This window comes from Ovis canadensis, chromosome 5 (assembly GCF_042477335.2).
Source record: "Ovis canadensis isolate MfBH-ARS-UI-01 breed Bighorn chromosome 5, ARS-UI_OviCan_v2, whole genome shotgun sequence".
In the NCBI taxonomy this organism is placed as follows: Eukaryota; Metazoa; Chordata; class Mammalia; order Artiodactyla; family Bovidae; genus Ovis; species Ovis canadensis.
In genome coordinates this window covers 118,754,309-118,782,107 of record NC_091249.1, presented here as the reverse complement: position 1 = coordinate 118,782,107, position 27,799 = coordinate 118,754,309, and the positions used below count along the sequence as shown (strand labels likewise).

Sequence of the window (27,799 nt, the reverse complement as noted above, 5' to 3'; positions counted from 1 at the left end):
TTGGGGGTCTCAGAATAGAATAGTGGTTACCAGTAGGGATATGGAAGGGTGGAGGGGCAAGGTAGGGGTAGGGGATTAAGACGTACAAACAACTATGTACAAAATAAATATGCTACAAGGATATATTTTGCAGCACAGAGAATGATGACAATATTTTATAATAACATTAAGTGGAGTTTAGTTCAGTTCAGTTCAGTCACTCAGTTGTGTCTGACTCTTTGTGACCCCATGGACTGCAGCACACCAGGCCTCCCTGTCCATCACCTTCTCCAGGGGTTCACCCAAACTCACGTCCATTGAGTCAGTGATGCCATCCAACCACTTCATCCTCTGTCATCCCCTTCTCCTCCCGCCTTCAATCTTTACCAGTATCAGGGTCTTTTCCAATGAGTCAGCTCTTTGCATCATGGGGCCAAAGTATTGGCTTCAACATCAGTCCTTCCAATGAAGACCCAGGACTGATCTCCTTTAGGATGGACTGGTTGGATCTCCTTGCAGTCCAAGGGACTCTCGAGAGTCTTCTCCAACACCACAGTTCAAAAGCATCAATTCTTTGGCACTCAACTTTATAGTCCAACTCTCACATCCATATATGACCACTGGAAAAACCATAGCCTTGACTAGACAGACCTTTGTTGGCAAAGTAATGTCTTTGCTTTTTAACATGCTGTCTAGGTTGGTCATAACTTTCTTTCCAAGGAGTAAGCGTCTTTTAATTTCATGGCTGCAGTCACCATCTTCAGTGATTTTAGAGCCCCCCAAAATCAAGTTTGATGCTGTTTCCACTGTTTTCCCATCTATTTGCCATGAAGTGATGGGACCAGATCCCATGACCTTAGTTTTCCGAATGTTGAGATTTAAGCCAACTTTTTCACTCTCCTCTTTCACTTTCAAGAGGCTTTTTAGTTCTTCTTTACTTTCTGCCATAAGGGTGGTGTCGTCTGCATATCTGAGGTTATGGATATTTCTCCCAGCAATCTTGATTCCAGGAGTATAATTTGTAAAAATAACTTGATTCCAGGAGTATAATTTGTAAAAATAACAATTCCAGGAGTATAATTTGTAAAAATAATGAATCACTATTTTGTATACCTGAAACTAATATAATATGGTAAGTCAACTACCCCTCAATTTAAAAAGCAAACACACAAAAGAAAAACTCAATTTTTTCTTTGAGATCAATGTTACATTTAAAAGTTATTTGGTATCAATTGGAAAAGCATGATTGCTAATATAAAAATCTGGTTCAATATAACTGATACAAATAAAAGAAATGACTGGCAAATGTAAATACTGACAGTGTAGTTATAGTTATGTGAGAGACACAATTAATCTTAAGTTATACATAAGTCTGTAGTAGAATTTCTGCCTTCTTAAAAAGTAAATGCTAACGCTAAGTCACTTCAGTCGTGTCCGACTCTGTGCGACCCCATAGATGGCAGCCCACCAGGCTCCCCCATCCCTGGGATTCTCCAGGCGAGAACACTGGAGTGGGTTGCCATTTCCTTCTCCAGTGCATGAAAGTGAAAAGTGAAAGTGAAGTCGCTCAGTGGTATCTGACTCTTCACGACCCCATGGACTGCAGCCCACCAGGCTCCTCCATCCATGGGATTTTCCAGGCAAGCGTACTGGAGTGGGGTGCCATTTCCTTCTCCAGTGCATGAAAGTGAAAAGTGAAAGTGAAGTCGCTCAGTGGTCTCTGACTCATCACGACCCCATGGACTGCAGCCCACCAGGCTCCTCCATCCATGGGATTTTCCAGGCAAGCGTACTGGAGTGGGGTGCCACTGCCTTCTTCGTCTAAAAAATAAGCATGGTCCTAAAAGGTAAGAAAATATACAAATTAAAACAATTATCTTATTTGAGTATTATCCCCTCTATAACTTACAGAAATAGGAGTTTCGGAAGGAAAAAGAAAATGATCACAGACTCTATAAGAATAGAAATCCAATCTTCTGTGTTAACATTCAAAGAATGAGAATTATTTAGCTGTACAAGAGACAGCTAGGATCTGATATCAATTTAATAATGGTCTTCAAAAACTGGATGTAAAAAATTAATACAGAAAGTAATCAATTTTCACCCCCATTTCATTTTAGCAAGAACAAGAAGAAATGTGCCTTAATAATGAAGTCTGACAGATTTAGATCTTCAGTTCATGTTTCAAGAAGGAGAACAATTCCTGATGGACAGAATTATGAGATTGAGCCAGCTCCAAAAGACAACACAATCTATATTGTTTTGTTAGGATGGTTTTTGAGTGGCTGTGGCCAAAGCGGAAAGGTCACAGTGCTTTTTAAGGTTCCTCAACCCTAGAATTCTATGATTAAGCCTCGTTGTGGAATGGTACCCAGGAGGAACAGGCAATTGATGAGAGAGAAGCTCTAAGAATTGCCTCAAACTCAAAAGGTTAACAGAAACGACAGGGCAGTTTTTAGTTTAGCTTGGATCAGATAAGCTAGAGCTGTTAGGAAGACTAGTGACATATACTGATCTGTAGTAAATTTCTAACTGGAGAAGGCCACACAAACTGAAAAAGGGACAAGGATGAAAATATCAATTAGGATAGTCATAATCCAGAAGCCTGATAATTCTCACGCTAATTTTTATTCACAAGGATGAAGAGACATTTCTTTGACTACAACTGGCACCACGGGTTTCCTTATTCTTCTAAAACTTTGATACAGTTATATTTTTCCCGAAGTTTTTTTTTTATTGTGATGAAATACACATAGCCTAAAAGTTGCCATTTTAACCACTTTTTATGTGTACACTTGAGCGGCATTAAGGACACTCACATAGTCATGCAACGATTATACATTTCCAGAGCTTTTTCATCCTCCCGAACTGAAACTCTACACCCATTAAACAATAACTCCTCCCCCTTCCCTCCAATAACGTTATCTTTAAAATTAATCATACTAAGAAACTGTTGATTAGTGGATAGCTTCGTTAAGAGGACAAATTTAATTATGGTTATACTATCTTTGGGGAAAATTACGACTGCAATTAAATAATTATCTTAAGGAAACATTTATTACCCGGTGAAGGATATGGTCATTCATGGTTACAATGAGGAAGAAAGATCTATCATGATTTTTTAAAACACAAACTTTAAAACTAGAGCGTTATTTAAGTGGGAGATTCTCTCCACTCTCCGAATTTGTACAAATCTAAATCTTCAGTCTTTGGCTAGAAATACTTTCTCATTCATATCTATACTGTTACTAGACTGCAACTGTAATATATTCCATGGTTGGGCTTATATTAGTAAATCATCAGCTCACAGGTGACAAGATGATTAATTTTACATCACAGCAGCACACCTTAAAACTGCTGGGATTTCCACGCTCATGGCAGGGGGGTGAGGATGAGGGGGGGGCGGTACATGGAGTGCAGGGAGGTTTTAATGACCATAGTTCAGTAATCAATTCAAAATATTAAATTTCTGGGAGGGAATTCTACATTCTGTATTCAACTTTATTTTAGCTATTGTAAAATGCTTTTTAAATTTTGTGTAAAAATTATTTTACACAAAATAATTTTGTATAAAAATATAAGTGCTATTCTAATATATGTTTCTTAGCTATAATTTCAAAACAAAACAGGCTCTAGTAACATCAGAATATAGGGTGTGCATAAAACTGAAAAATGGGAAGGGATATTTAACCATTTAAGTAAAGTACTTTTTCAGTTAATGTCTGTGTCAACTTTCAATCTTATTTTCAAAGTTTTCTGCCTTTTCCTGCTGAGCAATATTTTCGTATCTACTGCTTTGCAGTCTCACCATGCTGTGCCTAAGTTGGACCTACTTTTATTTACACATTTTTTCATTTTAAATCTTGGAACATTCACAGGTATTCTCTCTTGAAGTATGGTCCATTTTCCAGTTGCATTTGGTGGACCATATCAATCTGTCTTTTGGTGCTGCGTTCTGAGTGGGTTGGTTAGTCCTGAGATTAAAATGAACCGAATCTCTCTTTGTGTAATACAGACTTAAAAAAAAAAAAAGTCAACAAATACTTTCGTTTGAGATTTCTAATTGGTTGTATTTTTTCTTCATCTGTTCTTGATTTCATTCTTGCTTATTCAGCTTAAAAATATAAATATATATTCATTTGACCACATTGGGTCTAAGTTGCAGTATGCCGGCTCTTTTGTTACCAGGCAGGAATACTTCCCTCGAGGATCTGGTTCGGTAGCTGCCCCATGCGCTCCTCCTGTGGGCTTCCATAGATGTAGTGCCCAGGTTTAGCTGCTCTGCAGTTTGTGGGATCTCAATTTCCCAAGCAGGGATCAAACCTTGTCCCATGCATTGCAAGACAGATTCTTAACTACTGGACCCCCAGGGAAATCCCTGATAACCTCCCCCGCCCCCGCCCCAGGGAAGTCCCTGAATTTTTATAAGGAATTCCAAGACTTTACATCATAGTCATTTTGAAATTTAAAAAATTTTATTTTGTTGGTAATGACTAAGTCTCTCAGCCTTGCCGTTTCTTCCTTAGTGCTCATCTTCAGTGCTTCCTAAATTTATCTTGAGTGAGCTATCTTTCCTGCCTGCCTTCCACCGTTCCCAGATTCATTACCACCTGCCCTCTCGTTCTGGGTGTTTTTCCCTGCCCTGGGATCTTACTGAGACCCCAGCATTGATTTGGTGAGCAGCACTCCCAGCTCTGGCCCAGGAGGAGTTCTCTGAACTCCCAACTCTGAAGAGACAGAGTTTTAGACAAGGGTGAAAGAAAGTGAAGTCACTCAGTTACGTCCAACTCTTTGTGACCCCATGGACTGTATCTACTAGGCTTCTCCATCCATGGGATTCTCCAGGCAAGAGTACTGGAGTGGGTTGCCATTTCCTTCTCCAGGGGATCTTCTCGACCCAGGGATCAAACCCAAGCCTCCTGCATTGCAGGCAGACGCATTAACCTCTGAGCCACAAAGGTAGCCTCTGGCAAAGGAGAGTTTCGTCAGCATTCTTTCACTGACCAGGAGCACGAGTTAACGAGACCCCTCCTTCTTTCTCTTCCTGAGTCTGCAAAGGCCCCCAGATTCATTCTCTGTTTTTAAACCTATTCCTAGGGCATGAAAGTGAAAGTGAAGTCACTCAGTCGTGTCCAACTCTTTGCGACCCCATGGCCTGTAGCCTACCAGGCTCCTCTTTCCATGGGATTTTCCAGGCAAGAATACTGGGGTGGGTTGCCATTTCCTTCTCCAATTCCTAGGGCATAGATTTTCTTTAATTATTTTTTAAAAAATTGGTGTGATTGTCTTTTTCTATAGCTATTTATTGTAAAAAGTTACTGCTTTCTTCAGAGTAGAGGAAAAAATTCAGTTGACCTGACTTAGGAGTGTCAACCTGACTAGGAGGCCAAGGTCTGTGTGTGTTAACTGCTGAGATAGTTAATGCTAAAATCTGTTTATGAACATAATAAATCAACTAGTCTCTTTGTACTCAACAATAATTTTTTTGTGTGTGTATGCTCTAGCTTAAAACTTGGAAGATGAATCAGCTGATTTAAATTATGGCCCCTTCAGTAAGTGAATGATTATTTAAATAAAAAAGTGAGGAGAGACATAACTGATAAGAGGCAGTGTGGCTTCTAATAGCTAGATGATTCACAATTCTAGAGTCCATTATTTTTATATTAGTGTATATTTTTTGTAAAACCATAATGACTTGGATAATTATCTCAGATATTCTCAGGAAAAAGTATAAGCTGCAGGAAAGTGCCTGATGATCTGTATTATGATAAGGGTGAAAAATGGAAATAGCTACAACAATCCACAGTACTAATACTGCAGGAAAAATAGAGATAAATTAACTTAAAATTTCAAGTGAGTTAGTGCCCTGAGTCGCAAAGTTTTCTTGGGTATATTTCTTTTTCTAATGAGTTGTCACATGTGCTTAACGTCAACAACCAACAAGTGCTTCCTGTGAGATTAAAAAATGGTTGCATTTGCTTGAAATATTGAGCATATGAGTCACTTACAAAAGCTTGTACGATAATTAAATTGGAGGAAGAGTAATGAAGTACAAAGATCACACAGGCTAGCTAAATTTAAGAGTGATGTTTTGTTGAGCTGCCAAGAAAATTAAAATCAAAATATTCTCACGTAACTTTATAAATGGTATAGAAATCTTTGACAATGGTATAAAATTGTTACTCCGCTTTTAAAATGAAACATTCAGCCAGATGTCATCTAATTTAATGAAATGGAACTGGAAAAGGCTTGTGCATTGCACTGTACTCGACTGTATTGTATTGGCCTTAAAGAGTCAGTTTTGCTAAGACATGATTCACCTAAACCTTGCCTAAAGGAAACCGTGTGTGTGTGTGTGTGTGTGTGTGTGTGTGTGCAGTACAAATGAAACAGACTGTGTTTAATTGATTTGCACATAAAGAATATCTGTTCTGGGAATGGACAGATATTGGACCACGTAAACATGCCTTTTTCCATATTTGAGGAAGAGGCTGAGCAACTGGAAAAGAAGATGCATGGCAGAGTAACACCATGTAGCTGTTCCAGGCACAGGGCACAGATTCTACCAGCAGACTGAACTGAAAGAGCCTCTGCCGTTGTCCTGTTATTCAGTTAACCTGACTGTAATGATACCAGATATTTTAGGCTAGAAAAAAAACTTAAAAAAAGGTTGATAAATAGGGATTCACAATTTATGGAATTTATGGACATAATTTATAAAATGAACAACCAATCATTTACTTTTAAGTATAAGTGAACATGTTTCTCAATGTGTTTCTTTGGTAACTTGTATGGCCCAAATGGTTCATGTCTGTAAACCAACACAATCTCTTTGAGAACTCATTAAGGTATTCAGCGAATCTAGTGACCATGTATGTATAAACGTGACTTGTCCATTTCCCATTGGTTTTAAAGAAACGACTAGAACTTTCAGATTTGCTCTCCTTTATGCTTTCATTGAAAGTATTTCCTTGTGTTATTATTATTATTTCTTTGTGCATTTTGACAATATCTTGTCTTCTGGGACAAGAATACTGCTATTTAAGATTCTTTACTGTGTTAAGAATAATAAATACAATCAAAGGGGAAAAAAGTTGACAGGGAAATTCCCATTTATAGTGGAGAAATAAAGTGTGCCAACATTTCTGTATGCTTCTGAAGAAATTCAAGAACTTAGCCAGCAATGATGGCAGATGGAACCTTGAATAGACTGGCTCATCCAAGACATGAAAGCCATCAGGACTTTTCTGATGAATAATAATGTATTAATAACATTAATTAAATAGTTCAGTTAAAAATCCTCTGCCCATTATACTTAGGGTCCTTTTTATGTTTTATCTTCTTCATCCATAGGATAAAGAACTATGGATGGAGGTTTGTAACACTGAACAGCAGGTGGTGACCAAAACCATCCACAAGAAAAAGAAATGCAACAAAGCAAAATGGTTATTTGAGGAGGTCTTACAAGCAGAAGAGAAGTGAAAGGCAAAGGAGAAAGGGAACAATATAAGCATCTGAATGCAGAGTTCCAAGAATAGCAAGAAGAGATAAGAAAGCCTTCTTGAGTGACCAGTGCACAGAAATAGAGGAAAAGAACAGAATGGGAAAGACTAGAGATCTCTTCAAGAAAATTAGAGATACCAAGGGAACATTTCATGCAAAGATGGGCTCGATAAAGGATAGAAATGGTATGGACCCCACAGAAGCAGAAGATATAAAGAAGAGGTGGCAAAAGTACATAGAAGAACTGTACAAAAAAGATCTTCGTGACCCAGATAACCATGATGGTGTGATCACTCACCTAGAGCCAGACATCCTGGACTGTGAAGTCAGCTGGGCCTTAGGACGCATCACTACGAACAAAGCTAGGGAAGGTGATAGGATTCCAGCTGGGCTATTTAAAATCCTAAAAGATGATTCCAGCTGAGCAATATAAAATCCTAAAAAGTGATGCTGCACTCAATATGCCAGCAAATTTGGAAACTCAGCAGTGGCCACAGGACAGGAAAAGGTGAGTTTTCGTTTCAATCCCAAAGAAGGGCAATGCCAAAGAATGCTCAGACTACCACACAATTGCACTCATCTCACACGCTAGTAAAGTAATGCTCAAAATTCTCCAAACCAGGTTTCAGCAATATGTGAACCATGAACTTCCAGATGTACAAACTGGATTTAGAAAAGGCAGAGGAATCAGAGTTCAAATTGCCAACATCTGTTGGATCATAGAGAAAGCACAGAATTCCAGAAAAACATCCACGTTTGCTTCATTGGCTATGTTAAAGCCTTTGACTATGTGGATCACAATAAACTGTGGAAAATTCTGAAAGAGATGGGAATACCAGATCACCTTACTTGCCTTCTGAGAAACTTGTATGCAAGTCAAGAAGCAACAGTTAGATCTGGATATGGAACAATGGATTGGTTCCAAATTGGGAAAGGAGTACGTCAAGGCTGTATATTGTCACCCTGCTTATTTAACTTATATGCAGAGTACATCATGAGAAACGCTGGGCTACAGGAATCTCAAGCTGGAATGGAGACTGCTGGGAAAAATATCAACAACATCAGATATGCAGATGATACCACCCTCTTAGTGAAAGCAAAGAAGACCTAAAGGTCTCTTGATGAAGGTAAAAGATGAGAGTGAAAAAGTTGGCTTAAAATTCAACAATCAAAAGACTAATATCATGGCATCCAGTCCCATCAGTTCAGTTCAGTTCAGTGTTTCACTAGTGTGCAACTCTTTCCGATCTCATGGACTGCAGCACGCCAGGCCTCCCTGTCCATCATCAACTCCCGGAGTTTACTCAAACTCGTGTCCACTGAGTCAGTGAGGCCATCCAACCATCTCATCCTCTGTAGTCCCCTTCTCCTCCTGCCTTCAATCATTCCCAGCATCGGGGTCTTCTCAAATGAGTCAGTTCTTCGCATCAGGTGCCCAAAGTACTGGAGTTTCAACTTCAGCATCAGCCTTTCCAATGAATATTCAGGACTGATTTCCTTTAGGATGGGCTGAGTGGATCTCCTTGCAGTCCAAGGAACTCTCAAGAGACTTCTCCAACACCACAGTTCAAAAGCATCAGTTCTTCAGCACTCAACTTTGTTCATAGTCCAACTCTCACATCCATACATGACCACTGGAAAAACCATAGCCTTGACTAGACAGACCTTTGATGGCAAAGTAATGTCCCTGCTTTTCAATATGCTATCTAGGTTGGTCATAACTTTTCTTCCAAGGAGTAAGTGTCTTTTAATTTCATGGCTGCAATCACCATCTGCAGTGATTTTGGACCCCCCCAAAATAAAGTCAGACACTGTATCCACTGTTTCCTCATCTATTTCCCATGAAGTGATGGAACCAGAGGTAAAAATGATCTTCGTTTTCTGAATGTTGAGTTTTAAGCCAACTTTTTCACTCTCCTCTTTCACTTTCATCAAGAGGCTCCTTAGTTTTTCTTTGCTTTCTGCCATAGGGTGGTGTCTTCTGCATATCTGTGGTTATTGATATTTCTCCTGGCACTCTTGATTCCAGCTGGTGCTTCATCCATCCCAGCATTTCTCATGATGTACTCTGCATATAAGTTAAATAAGCAGGATGACAATATACAGCCTTGACATACTCTTTTCCCTATTTGGAACCAGTCTGTGGTTCCATGTCCAGCTCTAACAGTTGCTTCCTGACCTACATACAAATTTCTCTAGAGGCAGGTCAGGTGGTCTGGTATTCCCATCTCTTTCAGAATTTTCCACAGTTTCTGGTGATCCACATAGTCAAAGGCTTTGGCATAGCCACTAAAGCAGAAATAGATTTTTTTCTGGAACTCTCTTGCTGTCTCGATAATCCAACAGATGTTGGTAATTTGATCTCTGGTTCCTCTGCCTTTTCTAAAACCAGCTTGAACATTTGGAAGGTCACAGTTCACATACTGTTGAATCCTGGCTTGGAGAATTTTGAGCATTACATTACTAGTATGTGAAAGGAGTGTAATTGTGTGGTAGTCTGAGCATTCTTTGGCATTGGCTTTCTTTGAGATTGAAATGAAAACTGACCTTTTCCAGTCCTGTGGCCACTGCTAAGCTTTCCAACTGTGCTGGCATATTGAGTGCAGCGCTTTCACAGCATCATCTTTTAGGATTTGAAATAGCTCAACTGGAATTTCATCACCTCCACTAGCTTTGTTCGTAGTGATGGTTCCTAAGGCCCAGTTGACATTCCAGGATTAATGCCATCTTGACATTCCAGGATGTCTGGCTCTAGGTGAGTGATCACACCATCGTGATTATCTGGGTTGTGAATATCTTTTTTGTACAGTTCAATTTATTCTTGCCACCTCTTCTTAATATCTTCTGCTTCTGTTAGGTCTATACCATTTCTGTTCTTATCGAGCCCATCTTTGCATGAAATGTTCCCTTGGTATCTCTAATTTTCTTGAAGAGATCTCTAGTCTTTCCCATTCTGTTGTTTCCCCAGTTCTGCCACTTCATGGCAAATAGATGGGGGAAACAATGGAAATAGTGACAGACTTTGTTTTCTTGGGCTGCAAAATCATAGCAGATGGCGGCTGCTGCCATGAAATTAAAAGATGTTTGCTCTTGGGAAGTAAAGCTATGACAAACTTAGACAGCATATTAAAAAGTAGAGACAATGCTTTGCCAAAAAAGGTCTGCATAGTCAAAGCTATGGTTTTTCCAGCAGTCATGTACAGATGTGAGAGCTGGACCATAAAGAAGGCCGGGTGCCAAAGAATTGATGCTTTTGAACTGTGGTGCTGGAGAAGATTTTGAGAGTCCCTTGGACAGCAAGGAGATCAAACCAGTCAATCCTAACGGAGATCGTCCATGAATATTCATTGGAAGAACTGATGCTGAAGTGAAAGCTCAATCACTTTGGTGTAAGAGCCTAATCATTGGAAACGATCCCGCTTCTGGGAAAGACTGAAGTCAGGAGGAGAAGGGGGCAACAGAGGATGAGACGGTTGGATGGGACGACTGAGTCCATGCACATGGGTCTCAGCAAATTCTGGGAAACAGCTGCTCCTCATGGGGTTGCAAAGAGACGCGACTGAGAGAATGAACAGCGACCAACCCACAGGATATTTAACTCTGACTTGAGACACCAAATCGTAGTCACATTTCCCTCTACGTCTCTGATCTACCGAACAGTGTGGACAACAATGTTTTAATCCAAAGAAGACTACACAAATCAGTGGTTATATTGAATAATTATCATAACATAATCCTATGTTTACAACAACATAATGAAAACTGTTTAAAACACAATCAGATTTCCAAATTGCTAACAGACTGCATTGGAGTCAAATGCTAATAGATTTTAATTCTTAATCATTATTACATCCATATAGGTCATAGAAAATACTATGGGATAAAGATTTTTAGCCTCCTGATTTGAAATTTACATGAAAACCTTAAAAATCTACTTTTGTATGCTTTGTACGCTTTAAAAATTAGAAGTGTTCGAGTCACTCAGAAATGAATAAAAATCAGCATACCCAATAACTTGTCAAAAACTTAAGAAAAATACATCATTTATACACTAAAGCTAAAAAGTATATCCTCTCTGATTCCACCAACCACCACCTCTATCCTCCTCCAGGGAAACACTCTCTTGACTTTGATATTTAAAGTTCCAGTGCATTTTTTATAATTTTACATCATGTCTATGGTTTAAGGTTTTTATACATGGTACTAAACTGGATGCATACTTCTGCCTATTGCTTTCATTGTTTGATACAAATATTTGAGATTCATTCATGCTGATTATGTAGTTCTACTTCATTCATTTTCCATGCACTGGATATTTGGCCCATCATTCATTTATCTCTTCTCCTATATATGGACATAAGCTATTACAGCTTTTTTAGTAGTATTATGAGCAATGCTGCCGTAAGCAGTCTCATATGAATACAACTTTATCCCTCACGCAAGTCCTCCTAGGCTATACAACTAGAAGTGAAATTGCTGGGTCATGCTATTCTATCTTCAGATTTATTAATTGTCAGATTTTTTTTCAAATAGATTGAACCAATTTATACCCTCACCAATAGTAAATAGTGGTTTCACTAAACAATTGATGCTTTTGAACTTTGGTGCTGGAGAACATTCTTGAAAGTCCCTTGGACAGCAAGGAGATCAAACTAGTGAAACCTAAAGGAAATCAACCCTGAACATTCATTGGAAGGACTGATGCTGGAGCTGAAACTCCGATACTTTGGCCACCTGATGCAAAGAACTGACTCATTTGAAAAGACCCTGTGCAGGGAAAGATTAAGGGCAGGAGGAGAAGGGGACTTCAGGGGATGAGATGGTTGGGTGGCATCACTGACTCAATGGACATGAATCTGAGCAAACTCCAGGAGATAGCAAAGGACAAAAAGCCTGGCGTGCTGCAGTCCATGGGGTCACAGAGTAGGACACAACTTCGTGACTGAACACCAACAAAGATCCTTGCTAACTCCTGATATTGTCAGATTTTTTTCTTAATGTGATTAGCGTGAAATATTATTTCACTGGTTTTTTTTGAAGATTCTTTTATTTAAAGTTATACTTCTTTCTTTCCTTTGCCATGCTGTGCAGCATATGGATCTTAGTTTCCCAATCAGGCAATAAACCTGTGTCCTCTGCATTGGAAATGCAGAGTGTTAACCGCTGGATTGACAGGAAAGTTCCTTCTAGATATTTTAAATGGTACATTCCATTCTATAAAAGGAAAAGCCTCTTTTTTAATGTAGTAACCAATTGTTTTCTCATAACCTCATGATTCCTTTCTGTGAATTGTTTAATTCATAAATTTTGTTTACTTTTATTTGTGGTATTTACATTATCCTTACTAATTCATAAATTAAAAACATGGAATCATAATATATTAGTTATATATTTTGCCTATATCTTCTGATCCATGCTTCACTGTTTAATGCTTTTAATACTATTTTTTAAAAGAAGATTGATCGTTTTTTCAGTGGAAGAAAAAGTATATGTAAATATAAAATGTATTTATGTTTATGCATATACATATACACACATATACACCCACACACAAACATATACTCAGAGAGGTGCATGCCTATATACCTATATACAGGCAGCTAGAAAAAAGGACTTGGAATGATACATACCCAGGCAGATACCTCTACTAGCTAGAATTAAGAATTCTTTATTTTAAAGTATTGTCTGGGACTTCTGGTTTCTAGTCCAGCAGGTAAGGCACTTGGAAGTTACTACTCCGTCCTAACGAAAAGTGAAACGCTGAACAGATTTAAAAAATTGAGAACTTTTCTTAGACGTATAAAAGAAATTAGATAACAGAGCAAACTGCTGCCCATCCGCCCCCACCCCACCTCCAAGCTGGGGAGACAGACAGATGAGTACAGAGAACAAGAACCCACCAGAATGGAAGCTTCTGCAGAAATCAGTGCCGGGACAGGAAAACCCGAAGTACACTTGACGAATTGCTGGAGGTGCAGGCTGGCATGTCTGAGAGGCAAAAGCCCCAAGGGGCCCCCACCGCTGGAATGCTTCCACACTTGTGTAGAGTTTTGCCTCCTGAAGCTCTCCCAGGTTCTCATAATGAATGCTGGAGAAAACCTCCCTCCTGCTTCTGACAGAGGAAGGGGAAAAGGAAGAACTTTTCAGCATGCCAAACTATTGTGTTGTTATTAAGCATGTCAGCTTCTGGGAAAGAATTTATCAGATCCTTGCCTGCTGAGATTTTTATCAGAGCCTCGCTGGCTTGAGGGAAAGAAAATAACCGATTCCCACCCATACCGACAATTCTGCCTTGCCGAAGTGGTGGGAAAAACTGAGATGCATGTGTGAAGTTCAGAACTCAGAGCCAAAGACTCACTGAAAGACTGCAACCAAATCACAGGGCTGTAGACTACTTCTCCTTTCCCCACACTTTACCACCTTACTAAAGGTCTGTTTATAGCAGTTCCTCTCAGCCAGTACATCATGTGTGGCTATCAAGAGAAAAACAGAAGACATACTGAAAGGCAAAAAATCAGAATCAATTTCGGGTATGGCAGAGATGTTGAAATGATCAGACCTGGAATTTAAAACAACTATGATTAATAGGCTAAGGGTACCAGTGAATAAAACAGACAGCTTGTAAGAACAGATGGGAAATGCAGGCAAAGAGGTGGAAATTCTATGGAAGAACCAAAAAGAAATGCTAAGGATCAAAAACACTGTAAAACGGAAATTAGGAATGCTTTTAATGAATTTAGTAGACTGGGCACAACTGAGGAAAGAATCTCTGAGCTTGAGGATTTCTCAGTAGGATTTTTCCAAAACCTAGAAGCAAACAGAAAAAATAGTGGAAAAAAAAAAAAGGGACAGAATATCCAAGAATTGTGGTACAACTACCAAAGGTACAGTCTGGTTAAAATGGGAAGATCAGAGGAGAAAAGAGAAGGGAACAGAAGGAATATTTGAAATAATAATGACTGAGAATTTCCCCAAATTAATGTCAGACATCAAACCACAGATCCAGAAAGTACAAGGAACACCCAGAAGGAACCCCTCAACTTTACTTAGGCATATTATTTTCAAATACAGGAAGTCAAACATAAAGAAAAATCCTAAAGTAAGCCAGAAGAGGAAAGCTCCTCTCCTATGAAGAGCACAGATAAGAATTACTTTGACTTCTCCTCTGAATCCATGCAATCACAGAGGATGGAGTGGATATTTAAAATGGTGAGAGAAAAAAATTCCATCAACTTCGAATTGTGTACACTGTTAAATTATTCTGCAAGAAGTGAAGGCAAAATAACAACTTTCTCAGAGAAACAAAAATGGAATTTGTTGCCAGCAGAAGTGCCTTGCAAGAAATGATAGGAGACATTCTTTAGAAAGAAGGAGAATCCTATAGGTCAGAAACTCAGATTTACATTAAAAAAAGAACACATCAGAGAAGAAATAAGTAAATAGGGAGTAGAGGGACCTGAAGCAAACTGGATGGGATATGATCCTTGTACAAGTCCAGCCGTAAGCCTTCCAGGCACTATCAGTTCAGCCCAGTTGCTCAGTCGTGTCTGACTCTGTGACCCCGTGGACTGCAGCACTCCAGGCCTCCCTGCCCATCACCAGTGACTGTGGTTCTCAGGAATCACAGAACTTCCAAGTAATGTACATGTCCTGTAGCTGAGGCCATTGTCAGAGCAAATAATCCAGTGGTTTTGTGAATTCCTGTAGTCTTTCTCTGTTGTTAACTGCAAGTCTGGGAGGATAGCTAGAGTTTCTTTTGTCTAAGACTGGAATAGCCTTCCTGTACCGATTCAGGGCTTCCCTTCCCCAGGCATGAAGAACGAAAAAGTGAGGTCAACATGGGGTTGCTAGCCCTGTTTATTAAAAGAGTGGGAGATCAAGACTTTTTTTTTAACTATTTAAAAAATGTCATTTATGTGTAATTGACATACAATAACATAAATATTTAAGGTACACAATTTGAAAAGTTTTGTCACACATATAAACCTATGCAATCATCATAACCATGGCTAAAATTAACAATGGAGTGGAATTTCCCCCATTTTGTGAAGAATATCTATAAAAATTCTAAAGCTAATACAATATTCAGTGGTGACAAATTTGAAGCTTTCCCATTAAGATCAGGAGCAAAGCATGAATATCCCCTCTCACCATGGCTCTTCAATACTATACTAAAAGTCCAGCAAATGCAGTTAAGACAAAAATAAGGAAATAGAGGGTACACAGGCTGGATAGGAAGGAACAAATTTATATCTGCTTGCAGATGAGAGATTGTGTAGAAAATCTGAAAGAAGTACCAATAGCAACAACAAAAAACTTCTAGAGCTAAGTGACTATAAATAGCTTGCAAGATAGGAGTTTAATAAAAAGTCAATTGCTTTCTGATATACCCACAATGAACAAATGGAATTTGAAATTTAAAGCATACTGTCATTTAAAATGGCATCCCCCCAAATGAAATACTGATGTATAAATCTAACAAAATATGTGCAAGAATCTATGTGGAAAATTACAAGTCTCCAGTGAAAAATATTAAAGAAGAAAGAAATGGAGAAATAGTCCATGTTCATGATTAAGAAGACTCAGTATTATAAAGATGATATTTCTTTCCAATTAATCTATAGGTCCAATGCATTCCCAATTAAAACTGTAGCATCTTGTGAGTATCAACAAATTGATTCTAAAACTTAAAGACCCAGAATATGCAATATGATTTTGAAAAGGAAGAATGAAATTGAAGACCTGACATTATCTGACGTTAAGACGGACTTACCATAAAGCTGCCGCGATCAAGACGGTATGGCCCTGATACCGACATTTTCCGGATCGCCTCCTTTCCTTTAGTAATACGCATTTATGGTTCTTCCATGTGGTTTAATGGTTTGATAGCTCATTTCTTCTCAGTACCAAGTAATATTCCATTGCCTCGATGTTTCAGGGTATATTTATCTATCCACCTACGGAAGGATATGTCAAATGCTTTCAACTTTTGGCAATTATGAATAAAACTGCTATAAAAATGTGTGTGTGGATTTTTGTGTGGACATGTTTTCAATTTCTTTGGGAAGACGCTAATTAGTAGCTCTTGTGCTTTTAACAGTTTTCTTCTCATATGTCCCTGGTTATAACCTCTAAGTACAATGTTGAGCTAGTCACAATGCAGTGTTCTTTTTCCAGTGTATCTCTAGGAGATAGTAATTTAAGTTCCTTTGGATATATACTCAGACGTGGAACAGCTGAATCACATGGTAGTTCTACCTTTAAGTTTTTGAGGAACTTCCACACTTTCTCCGTAGTGTCTGTACTGACTTAACGTTCCCAGCAACAGTATACAAGGGTTCTCTTTCCTCACATTCTCAGCAGCAGTTACTCTCTCTATTGTTTGGATAATAACCATTCTAATAGGTATGAGCAGATGTCTTACTATGGTTTTGATATGCATTTCATTGATGATTTGTGATGTTGAGCAACTTTTTTTGTATGTGTTGGCTGTTTGAATATTTTCTTCAAAAAAATATCTATTCAGGTCCTTTGCTCATTTAAAAGTTGGATTATCTTTTTGGTATTGTGATGGATGAGTTCCTTATACACTTTGGATAGTAAATCCTTATCAGATATTTGGTTTAAAATATTTCCTATTCCATAAGCAGGCTTTCCTCTTTTTTTTTTTTTGGATCGTTTCTTTTGCTATGCCAAAGCCTTTTAGTTTCATGTAAACACGAGTGAGGGCTACCTTGGTGGCTCAGTAGTAAAAAATTTTCCTACCAATGCAGGAAACGAGGGTTCAATCACGGGGTCAGAAAGACTCCCCGGAGAAGGAAATGGGAGCCCATTCTGGTTGTCTTGCCTGGGAAACCCCATGGACCGGGAAACCCCATGGACCTGGAAACCCCGTGGAAACTCCAGAGGAGCCTGGCAGGCTGTAGTTCAAGCAGTAACAAAAGAGTTGAACATGACTTAATGACTCAACAACAACAAAACAAGTGTAAACATCTGTTTATTTTTGCTTTTGCTGTTTAAGCTTTAGGTGTCATTAAAAAAAAAATCACTGTCAACACCAATATTCCAGGAAATTTTTCTCTATGTTTTCTTAGAGAAAGTTTTGGGGTTTTAAGGTTTCAGGTTTATGCAGTCAAGTTTTTAATCCATTTCTAGTTAACTTTTGTGAATGGTCCAATATAACGGTCTATGTGCATTTTTTTCCTGTGAACATCCAATTTTCCCAGTGCCACTTTTTTGAAGAGACTTTTCTCCATTGAGTATTAGTAGTTCCCTTGACAAATACTAGCTGCCTGTATACATGAGGGTTTATTTGGGGGCTCTTGATTCTGTTTCATTGGTTTTTGTGTTTTTCTGCCAGTATCTTAATGCTTTGATTACTATAATTTTGTAGAGTTAGAAATCAGAAGCGTGGTGCCTCTTGCTTTGTTCTACTTCCTCAAGATTATTTTGATTATTTGGGGGTCTTTTTTGGTTTCACACAAACTAAAAAAAATTGTTTTCACTTCTGTAAAAAATGCCATTAGAATCTTGATAGGGATTGTACTGAATCCATCCTATGGCTAGTATGCACATTTTCAGAATATTACTTCTTCTAAGCCATGAGCATGAGATATCTATTTATTTTGTTTTCTTCATTTTATTTCATCAATGTCTTAGAGTTTTCAATGTAAAGATCATTTACCTCTTTGGTTAAGTGTATTCCTAAATATTTTGGTCTTGGTGCTGTTGTGAGATTTTTTTCCCTTTCTTTTTCAGATAATTTATTGTTATGGCCATTCCTAGATTACTCCTCAATTTACTCCTAGAAATTCTGCTTAAGTTTCACATGTAAATATGCTACTATCAGCAAATTTTTGCTAATTACATTTGATTAGATTAGAAATGCTCCATTATTGTTAAAAAGTGTTTCATGAATGAGAACTGAATTTTATTAAATACTTTTGTGCATTGGTAAAGATAAACATATGACTTTTGGATTTAAGTTGTAAATATGAGTAGATTATAATAAAATATTTTCATGTTAAACCATCCTTGAATACCTGCAAAACCCAGCTAAGCTAAGATTTTTTTTTTTCAACTTGGAACATTAATTTATTAATACTTTTTGCATCTATGTTTATAAGTGATTTCTTCCACTTTCTATCTGTACATTTTCCTAGCAAATCTCAATAATTTCTTCCCAATAAAAATGCTTTCTTCTATAGATTATTTTCCAACCATTCTTAAAGAGGAAGATGAAGGAACGGTGATCTGTGAACCTGCAAACACTTATTTTTAAAGGAATTTACCAATAATTTATATATATTTTCCTCTTTTTCTTAAATCCTAAAGCCATTTTCCTTGCTGCATTTTAGAGCTTTCTTTTCCTCCCCAGTCTCTCCTAGATTTAATTAACTATAGAATTCATTTTTATAATTTATATGTGGTTCTCTAATTATTTTTAATTGATGTTTATAATGTTAGTTATTTTGCTTATTTCATGTCTTTTATATAACATAAATACTTCTACTGACATCTTAATATAGGCTTTACTCTGGATTTTTTGGGAACTGAATATTTTAATTTTGACTTGACTTTTATTAATGAAAATAATATCTTACTCATACTCTAAATAATACTAAGTTTGGTGACCTAAGAGTTTGGGGAAAACTTTGGGAAAATTCTAAATATTTTTCAGTCCATAATTCTTAATTTTTTTTTGTTTATCCTTTGCTTTCATTATTGGTCAACTCTTTTCTTCTCAAGCACCCTTTCTCTTTTCCAAGAGATTGTGAGTTGACACTTCTACATGGTCAGCTTTCCTAGGTCATTGTGATTACTGAGAGAGAGATGGAAACATGTTCTTGGCTAAATATCTGATTATCCTAGTCCATGACATCTTCAGTTATTCCTAAAAGCATGATGGTCAACACAATCTCAATATATCCTGAACAGCTTCTGAAGGTATATTGAGTTCTTTTGCTTTAAAAAGCAACACAAATCTTCTCAGTGGGAAAATAAATGATTGAATCTCACCTCATCCCAAATGAATTAAAGTTGGCAGGCTTGTGTGTCTGGAGCTGACTTACAGTACTTGATGCTAAAATGTAGCCCCTTGTAGTAGTTATAATAAATTAAGGCCCTGTCAGAGGCTGAAGTCGTGAAAGCTAAAGGAAAAAAAAAAAAATATATATATATATATATTGCTACCTTTTATACTTTAGGCTCTGATAGGAATTTTGTGCTTCAGCATGTTGACAGCACAAAATAGACAAATTCAATATTTTAGAATACTGTGCCAGATTTCATGTGTAGAAGCCTGTGAGTGTCTTGCATTAAGCGGTGAGTTATAGCAGTAAAGGCCTAGAGACTGAGAAATAGCGTATTTCTTGAGGCTTGTAGGGCATGCAGGTTCCACATTTCTCCCTTTTGAATGACAACATGGCCCAGCTTCCCAGGGATAAACATGATGGTTTGTTTCTCTTCCAGTATTCTTTTCTGAAAAACGTGACGGTGCTATTAATTTAAAACTGTCAATCACAGGGCATAAAAATATTTTTCACTTAAAAGTCCAGTGACAAGCAGAAGACAACAACGGAAATGGGTACTCTGAGACAGGTGATAATTTTCTACAGCTAATTATCATTATTTTTCTACATGGAACATTGTCAAAAATGTATTGAATAATATATGCTCTGATAAGGTGTGTTTGTAAAAGAGCAGAACTTCACATTAACTGTACTAAATAACTTGACTATCTCTTATAAGAAAAAAAGAGGGAGAGAGAGAGAGGTCACTGCTAGACTATTAGTCTCAGTGGCGCAAATTTTCTGGAATTACGTTTGTCCTTTTATGTGTGTTATCTTTGCTATCATAACCAGGTAAAAAATGAGGAAAAACCTAAGGGTAGGTTTGGAAGTAGTTTCAAGGTATCAGTGTTCTGAAACTGGATCTCTTTTGCCTCTCTGTACCTTTCCTTTTCTGATAAATTTCTTAGTAACACAGGACTCTTTCTGCTCCAGAGAACTGCAGAAACAGGAAACTGCCCAGACGTCTTCCCAACGCCTGGAGCCATCCATTTGTCAGTGGACTGAAAGTAACTTTAATGATGTGACTCACTTGTCTCTCCAGTTATTATTTTTAAAATTGTGACAAATTAAGTGGGCATCCTCTGGCTTCAAATGGAGAGGCTGAAATATTAGCAGTGAAAACAATTCAAAATATATATTTTTAAAGTATGTAAGAATGTCTCTGATCACCTGAACTATAATTACCATAAAACGAATAGCAATGGAAAGCAGCACGGGTTCATACAGCTTCTGGCACTGGGTATTAAAAGGTATGAAAATAGAAATGAACTTCCTGATTTCTGAAGATAATTGAAGTAGAGCTGATGCACAAAAACAATGTATCAGTGCAGAACTGGAAAGTAAAAAAGAAAGCAGATCTATTCCAAATGTGATTTAAATCTCATTATATTTTGAATATTCAGTGAGAATCTCTTATGGTTTCAATTTCTCTTTGGGAGTAAAATGGTTTCTTAGAAGTGCATTCATCTACGCTGCTAGAGTATCGTTTACTAACAAATGATTGCAGCTGTACCCAAGTGGCCTAAAAGAGTTTTAATGTTGCTTCCAGATGTGCTTAATTTATTTCCAGGGTATAATGTTTGCCTTGGGAGCCTTGGGTGATTTTCTCACTTATCAGTGCCAATTTCTTGGGGGTAGGTAAAACTTTAGTCCTAGTCTAGATGGTGAAACAGAACAAGAAGGTATTATGGTTTTATTAACATCGAAAGAGAAACCTTTAACAATCCTGGGTAAAATATTAAATCTACTGTGTATTCAAGAGCTTACACACCTGGCCTTGTGTCTGCAAGGGTTTCCTAGAACTTGGCTTACCAATTTTCAATATTAAATAAACAATGATGCTTGTCAGGTATTTTTAACGCTTAGAATTTTGAAAATTTCCCTGTAAGTTTATCTTTCAAAAACTCCTATTTGTTTTATTACAAAGTATCAAGAGGACAAAACAAATCTGATTTTCAGCTACTCAAAGGACTACTGAATTAAAGCTACTAACACTCTTTGCATACTGAATATGAACAAGAAGTAAGCTGTTTGTTACAGAGAAATTACATGAATTGTATTTTGGAGAACATTAAAATGAAGATCAGTTATAGTGTAAAATCCATAATTTGTCTAAAACAATTATAAGATATTTAGTAAAGCTACTTTGGTGATGTGAAAGTGGTGCAATCAGATTTTAGAAGGTTTTTTCACAAATATAAGTCAATTGTTGAAGGTATACAAATATATTCAATTGAGTTTAAATATTTCCTAAACTAGATAATCTAAACTAACATGTGTCAGAAGCAAAGAAATTACCTTATAAACAGATACAAAAGCAATACATGCTGTCTACAGAGACTGAGTTCATATCTAGGAACACATGCAGACTGAAAGTGAGGGAGTGGATATAGGTATTCAAAACAGATGGAAATCAAAAGAAAGCTGGAGTAGCCATATTCATATCAGACAGATTAGACTTTAAAATAAAGACTGTTATAAGAGACAAAGAAAGACACCACGTAAAGATCAAGGGATCCATTCAAGAAGAAGATACAGCAATTGCAAGTATATATGCACCCAACACATAAAGAAACTGACCGAAACGCAGTGACAGTGGGGGGACTTTCATCAGTGGACAGATCATCCAGAGAGCCAGTAAGAAACACAGGCTTAAATGACACATCAGCCCAGATGGGTTTAAAGGATATCTATGAGCGTTTTATCCAAAAGCAGCAGAATGAGTATCTTTTCAAGGGCAGATGGGATATTCTCCAGAACGGATCACATGCTGGGTCACAGAGCAAGCCACGGTAAATTTAAGAACACTGAAATCATAGCTGGCATCTTTCCTGGCCATAACTCTAAGATTGGAAATCAAAATCAGGAAAAAAAATGTAAAAAAACAAACACATAGAGGTTAAACAAAACGTTACTAAATAACTGATGGATCTCTGAAGAAATCAGAGAGGAAATAAAAATAAACTAGTGACAAGTGAAAACTAAAAGTACAATGATCTAAAAACCTATAGGACTCAGAGAAAGTAGAGGTAAGTTTATAGCAATAAATTCTTACCTCAGGAAACAAGAAAAATCACAAATAAGCAATCTAATTTTATACCTAAGACAACTAGAGAAAGAACAAACAAAATCCAAAGTGAGAAAAGATAAAGACCAGAGCAGAAATACATGAAATAGAGACAAAGAAAACAATAGCAAAGATCAACAAAATTAAAGCTTTTTGTTTTTTTAAAGAAGATAAATGAAATTAATAAATGATTATCCAGGCTCATCAAAAAGGGGAAGTGGGACTCAAATCAATAAAATTAATGAAAAAGGAGAAGTTACAATGGATACCACAAAAATTACAAAAGATCACAAGAGACTACTACAAGCAACTATATGCCAATAAAATGGACAACCTAGAAGAAATGGAAAAATTATTTGAAGAATACAATTTCCCAAGACTGAACCAGGAAGAAATAGAAAATATGAATAGGCTAATAACAAGTGCTGAAATTGAAACTGTGATTTAGAATTCCCAAGAAACAAAAGTCCATGATCCAACAGCTTTACAGGCGAATTCTATCAAACACTTATGGAACAGTTAAAACCTATATTTCTGAAACTATTCCCAAAACTTGCAAAGCAAGGAACATGTCCAAATTCATTCTATTAGGCCACCACAACTGACACCAAACCAACCAAAGATATCAAAAAGAAAAATATCACACTCCAATATCACTGATGAACGTAGATGCAGAAATCTTCAGCAAAATACCAGCAAAGCAAATTCAACAGTACATTAAAAGGATCATTCATTATGACCAACTGAGATTTATCCCAAGGATGCAAAGATTTTTCAGTATCCACAAATCAATCAGTGTGATACACCACATTAACAAATTGAAGAATAAAAACGATATGATCACTTCAGGACATACAGGAAAAGCTTTTGACAAAATTCAACACCCATTTAAGAGGAAAACTCTCCAGAAAATGAGCATAGAGGGAACATACCTCAAGATGATAAAGATCAAATGTTACAAACCTACAGCCAAAATTACACTCACTGGTGAAAAGCTTGAAAGCATTTCCTCTAAGGTCAGTAACAAGACAAGGACATCCACTCTTGTCACTTTTATTCAATGAAGTTTTGGAAGTTCTAGCCACAACAATCAGAGAAGAAAAGAAATAAAAACAATCCAAGTTGGAAAATAAGAAGTAAGACTGTCACTGTTTGCAGGTGACATACTGTACGTAGAAAACGCCATCTCATCAAAAAGAGCAAAATACCTAAGAGAAACCTACCTAAGGAGTTAGAAGACCTGTACTGTGAAAACTCTAAGACACTGGTGAAAGTGAAAGTGAAAGTGAAGTCGCTCAGTTGTGTCTGACTTTGCGATCCCATGGACAGTAGCCTGCACCAGGCTCCTCCTTCTGTGGGATTTTCTAGCCAGAGTACTGGAGTGGGTTGCCATTTCCTTCTCCAAGGAATCTTCCTGACCCAGGGATCAAACCCAGGTCTCCTGCATTGTAGACAGATGCTTTATTATCTGAGCCACCAGGGAAGTCACTGGTAGAAGAAATCAAAGATGACAAAAACAGATGGAAGATACACATATTCTTGGATTGGAAGAATCCACATTGTTGAAATGACTACACTATGCAAGGCAATCTACAGATTCAATGCAATCTCTATCAAATTACCAATGGCATTTTTTACAGAACTAGAACAAAAATTTTAAAATACATATGAAGATACAAAAGCCTCTGAATAGCTAAAGTAATCTTAAGAAAGAAGAATGAAGCTGGAGGAACACAGCTTCCTGTTTTCAGATTATACTACAAAGCTATAGTCATCAAAACAGTAGGGTACTGGCACAGAAACAGACATAGATAAGTGGAAAAGCATAAAAAGTTCAAAAATAAACCCACACACCTATGGTCAATTAATCTGTGACAAAAAAGGCAAGAATACACAATGGAGAAAGGCAGTGTCTTCAATAAGAGGTGCTGGGAAAGCTGGACAGCTATATGTAAAAGAATGAAATTAGAATATTCTGTAATATACACATAAAAATAAACTCAAAATGGATTAAGGAGCTAAATTTAAGACCAAATACTATCACACTTTTAGAGGAAAACATAGGCAGAATACCTTTTGACATAAATAACAGCAAAGCTTTCACAATCCATCCCCTGGGGTAATGGAAATAAAAAGAAAAGTAAACAAATGTGACCTAATTAAACTCAAAAGATTTTGCACAGCAAAGGAAACCATAAGCAAAAACAAAATAATCCACAGAATGGAAGAAAATATTTGTAATCAATGCAACCAACAAGGGATTCACCTCCAAATTTTACAACTAGCTTATCCAGCTCAATATCAAAAAACCAACCTAATCAAAATGTGGGCAGAAGACCTAAGCAGAAATTTCTCCAAAGCAAAGATGCAAGTGGCCAAAAGGCACACGAGAAGATTATCAACATCACTAATTACTAGAGAAGTACAAATCAAAACTACAATAAGCCTTTGTATCACACCAGTCGGAATGGTCATAGTCAAAAACTCTACAAACAATAAATGCTGGAGAGGGTATGGAGTAAAGGGAACCTCATGCACTGTTGTTGACAATATAAATTGGTACAGCCTCTATGGAGAACAGTATGGAAATTCCTTAAAGAAGCTAAAAATAGAGCTACCATATGACCCGGCAATCCCACTCCTGGGCATGCATCCAGGGAAAGGTTTGAAAGGATACATGCTCCCCAATGACCACTGCCGTGCTGTTTACATTAGCCAAGACATAGAAGCAACCTAGATGTCCATCAGCAGGTAAACGGGTAAAGAAGATGTGGTACGTATATACAAATGTTATGTTTGTTTGGTCACCAAGTCGTGTCCAGCTCTTTTGTGACACTATGGACTGTAGCGGCCAGTTTCCTATGTCAATGAGATGTCCCAGGCAAGAATACAGGAGCGGGTTGCCTTTCCTTCCCCAGGAAATCTTCCTAACTCAGGGACTGAATCCACATCTCCTGCGTTGGCAGGTGGATTCTTGACCATTGAGCCAGCAGGGAAGCTTATAGAATGAAATAACACCACTTCCTGCAACGTAAATCGACCTGAAGATTATATTAAATGAGGTGAGTCAGAAAGAGAAAGACAAATGTCACAACAGAGTGCTCATATGCAGAAGCTAAACAAAAAATTTACACAAATGGACTTATTTACAAAAGAGAGACAGACTCATAGACTTTGAAAACAAACTTCTGGTTACCAAAGGGGAAAACTGGGAGGGAGGGAGAAACTGGGAGTTTGGGACTGACATGTGCCTGCTGCTATGTTTAAAATAGATAACCAGCAAGGATCTGCTGTACAGAACAAGGAGAGCTCTTCAATATTCAGTAACAACCTAACTGGGAAAAGAATTTGAGAAAGAATAAATATATACATATGTATAATGGAATCACTTTGCTGTATACCTGAAACTAATACAACATTGTAAATCAATTATAATCCAATATAAAATAAAAACAAATTTAAATGAAGCACAGAAATCATCTTATGAGTGGTCACTTAGTATTTGTACTGAAAATGAAACCTTGGCCTTATGTCCTGTACTTTCAGTACCCTTTCTAAAACAGCACACTAATCTTTAAAAACAATAAACAACTTTCCCAATACCCAAGTAACGTAATTCCTTATTTCTAGTCTCAAAGTTATAGGAGAGTATGATCTTCCATATAGGATTAAGTATGTAAATTAATAACTAAAAAAAGAATTGGAAAAATGCATATTGTCAAAATTAACCTTGAAAATCTTGGTTGTTTTCCTCTTAAAAAAAGTACATTTTCCTTCTTTTACATAGGTCAGGAAACCCTTAAAATCACCCATATATTCTTTATGTATGTTTGCCAAACATAAGCACTATTTCAAAGTTTCATGCATCAAACATGTAAATTAATATAAATGAAATGTTCAAATGCTTCCTATTTTTGGAAGTAAAATTCTCATATAATACAATTAGAATATTATGGTAGAACAGAGGATCATAAGGATTAAGAGTCTTGTTAGTTTTGTTCACAGATGTAATTCAATCACCTCCTAGAATAATCCTGGTCATAAGTAGACACTCAGTAAATGTAAGAATATAGAAGTTGAATAAATAAGTATTAATTAGGTATATTGGGGCTTCCCTGGTAGTTCAGCTGGTAAAGAATCCGCCTGCAATGTAGGAGACCCCAGTTCAATTCCTGGGTCAGGAAGATCGCTGGAGAAGGGATAGGCTGCCCATCTAGTATTCACTGACTTCCCTGGTGACTCAAACAGTAAAGAATCTGCCTGGGTTTATTCTCTGGGTTGGGAAGATCCCCTGGGGGAGGGCATAGCAACCCACTCCAGTATTCTTGCCTGGACAGAGGAGTTTGGCAGGCTATAGTCCATGGGATTGCAAAGAGTCAGACATGACTGAGCACCTAAGCACAGCACATGTATACTGACAAAGTGAATGAATTAGAAATAAATCAGTACGTTCCCTAAACCTAGTTTACTGAGGTTTTAACTTAACACCAAAACATCCAGCTAAAAAAATTGTCAATCCAGAGTTAGATTCAGTAATGCTCTGACATATTTGGTTTTTTTAATATTTCTTTTGACCTGATAGTAATCTTGTATATTTTGAATAAAGTGATAAAAACTGCAATAATTTTTAATTGCTATATATAGAAAACTTTATTCAAATTCAAGGTGCTAACTGAATTCGCCAGATATTTTGACATCAGTCAGTTAATCAGTTAAGTCCCTCAGTCGTGTCCGACTCTTTGTGACCCCACGGACTGTAGCATGCCTCCCTGTCCATCACCAACTCCTGGAGTTTACTCAAACTCATGTACATCGAGTTGGTGATGCCATCCAATCATCTCATCCTCTGTCACCTCCTTCTCCTGCCTTCAATCTCTCCCAGCATCAGGGTCTCTTCAAACGACTCAGCTCTTTGCATCAGGTGGCCAAACTATTGGAGTTTCAGCTTCAGTATCAGTCCTTCCAATGAATATTCAGGACTGATTTCCTTTAGGATGGACCAGTTTAACATCAGTTAGATACAATCTCTTATTGCAAAGGGCCTGTGTAAAATACAAGATATGATGAGAATTAAGACATTGTACATGAAACTTTTACAGCAAATTATTTCTTTATAACAATATGTCTCACAAAGGAAATCAAACTTTCAAGACTGAATATGTTTAGATTTCTTATCAGA

At 37.3% G+C, this 27,799-nt stretch overlaps 1 long non-coding RNA gene across 1 annotated transcript; it reads right to left on the bottom strand.

Annotated features, from left to right (window-relative positions):
* Window positions 1-108: 108 nt before the first annotated feature.
* On the bottom strand, window positions 109-13,596 carry LOC138440552 (uncharacterized). Its single transcript, XR_011257078.1, has 2 exons — window positions 13,383-13,596; window positions 109-1,819 (listed from the first exon to the last, which is right to left on the bottom strand). It is a non-coding gene; the product is annotated as an uncharacterized lncRNA (long non-coding RNA).
* Window positions 13,597-27,799: the final 14,203 nt, after the last annotated feature.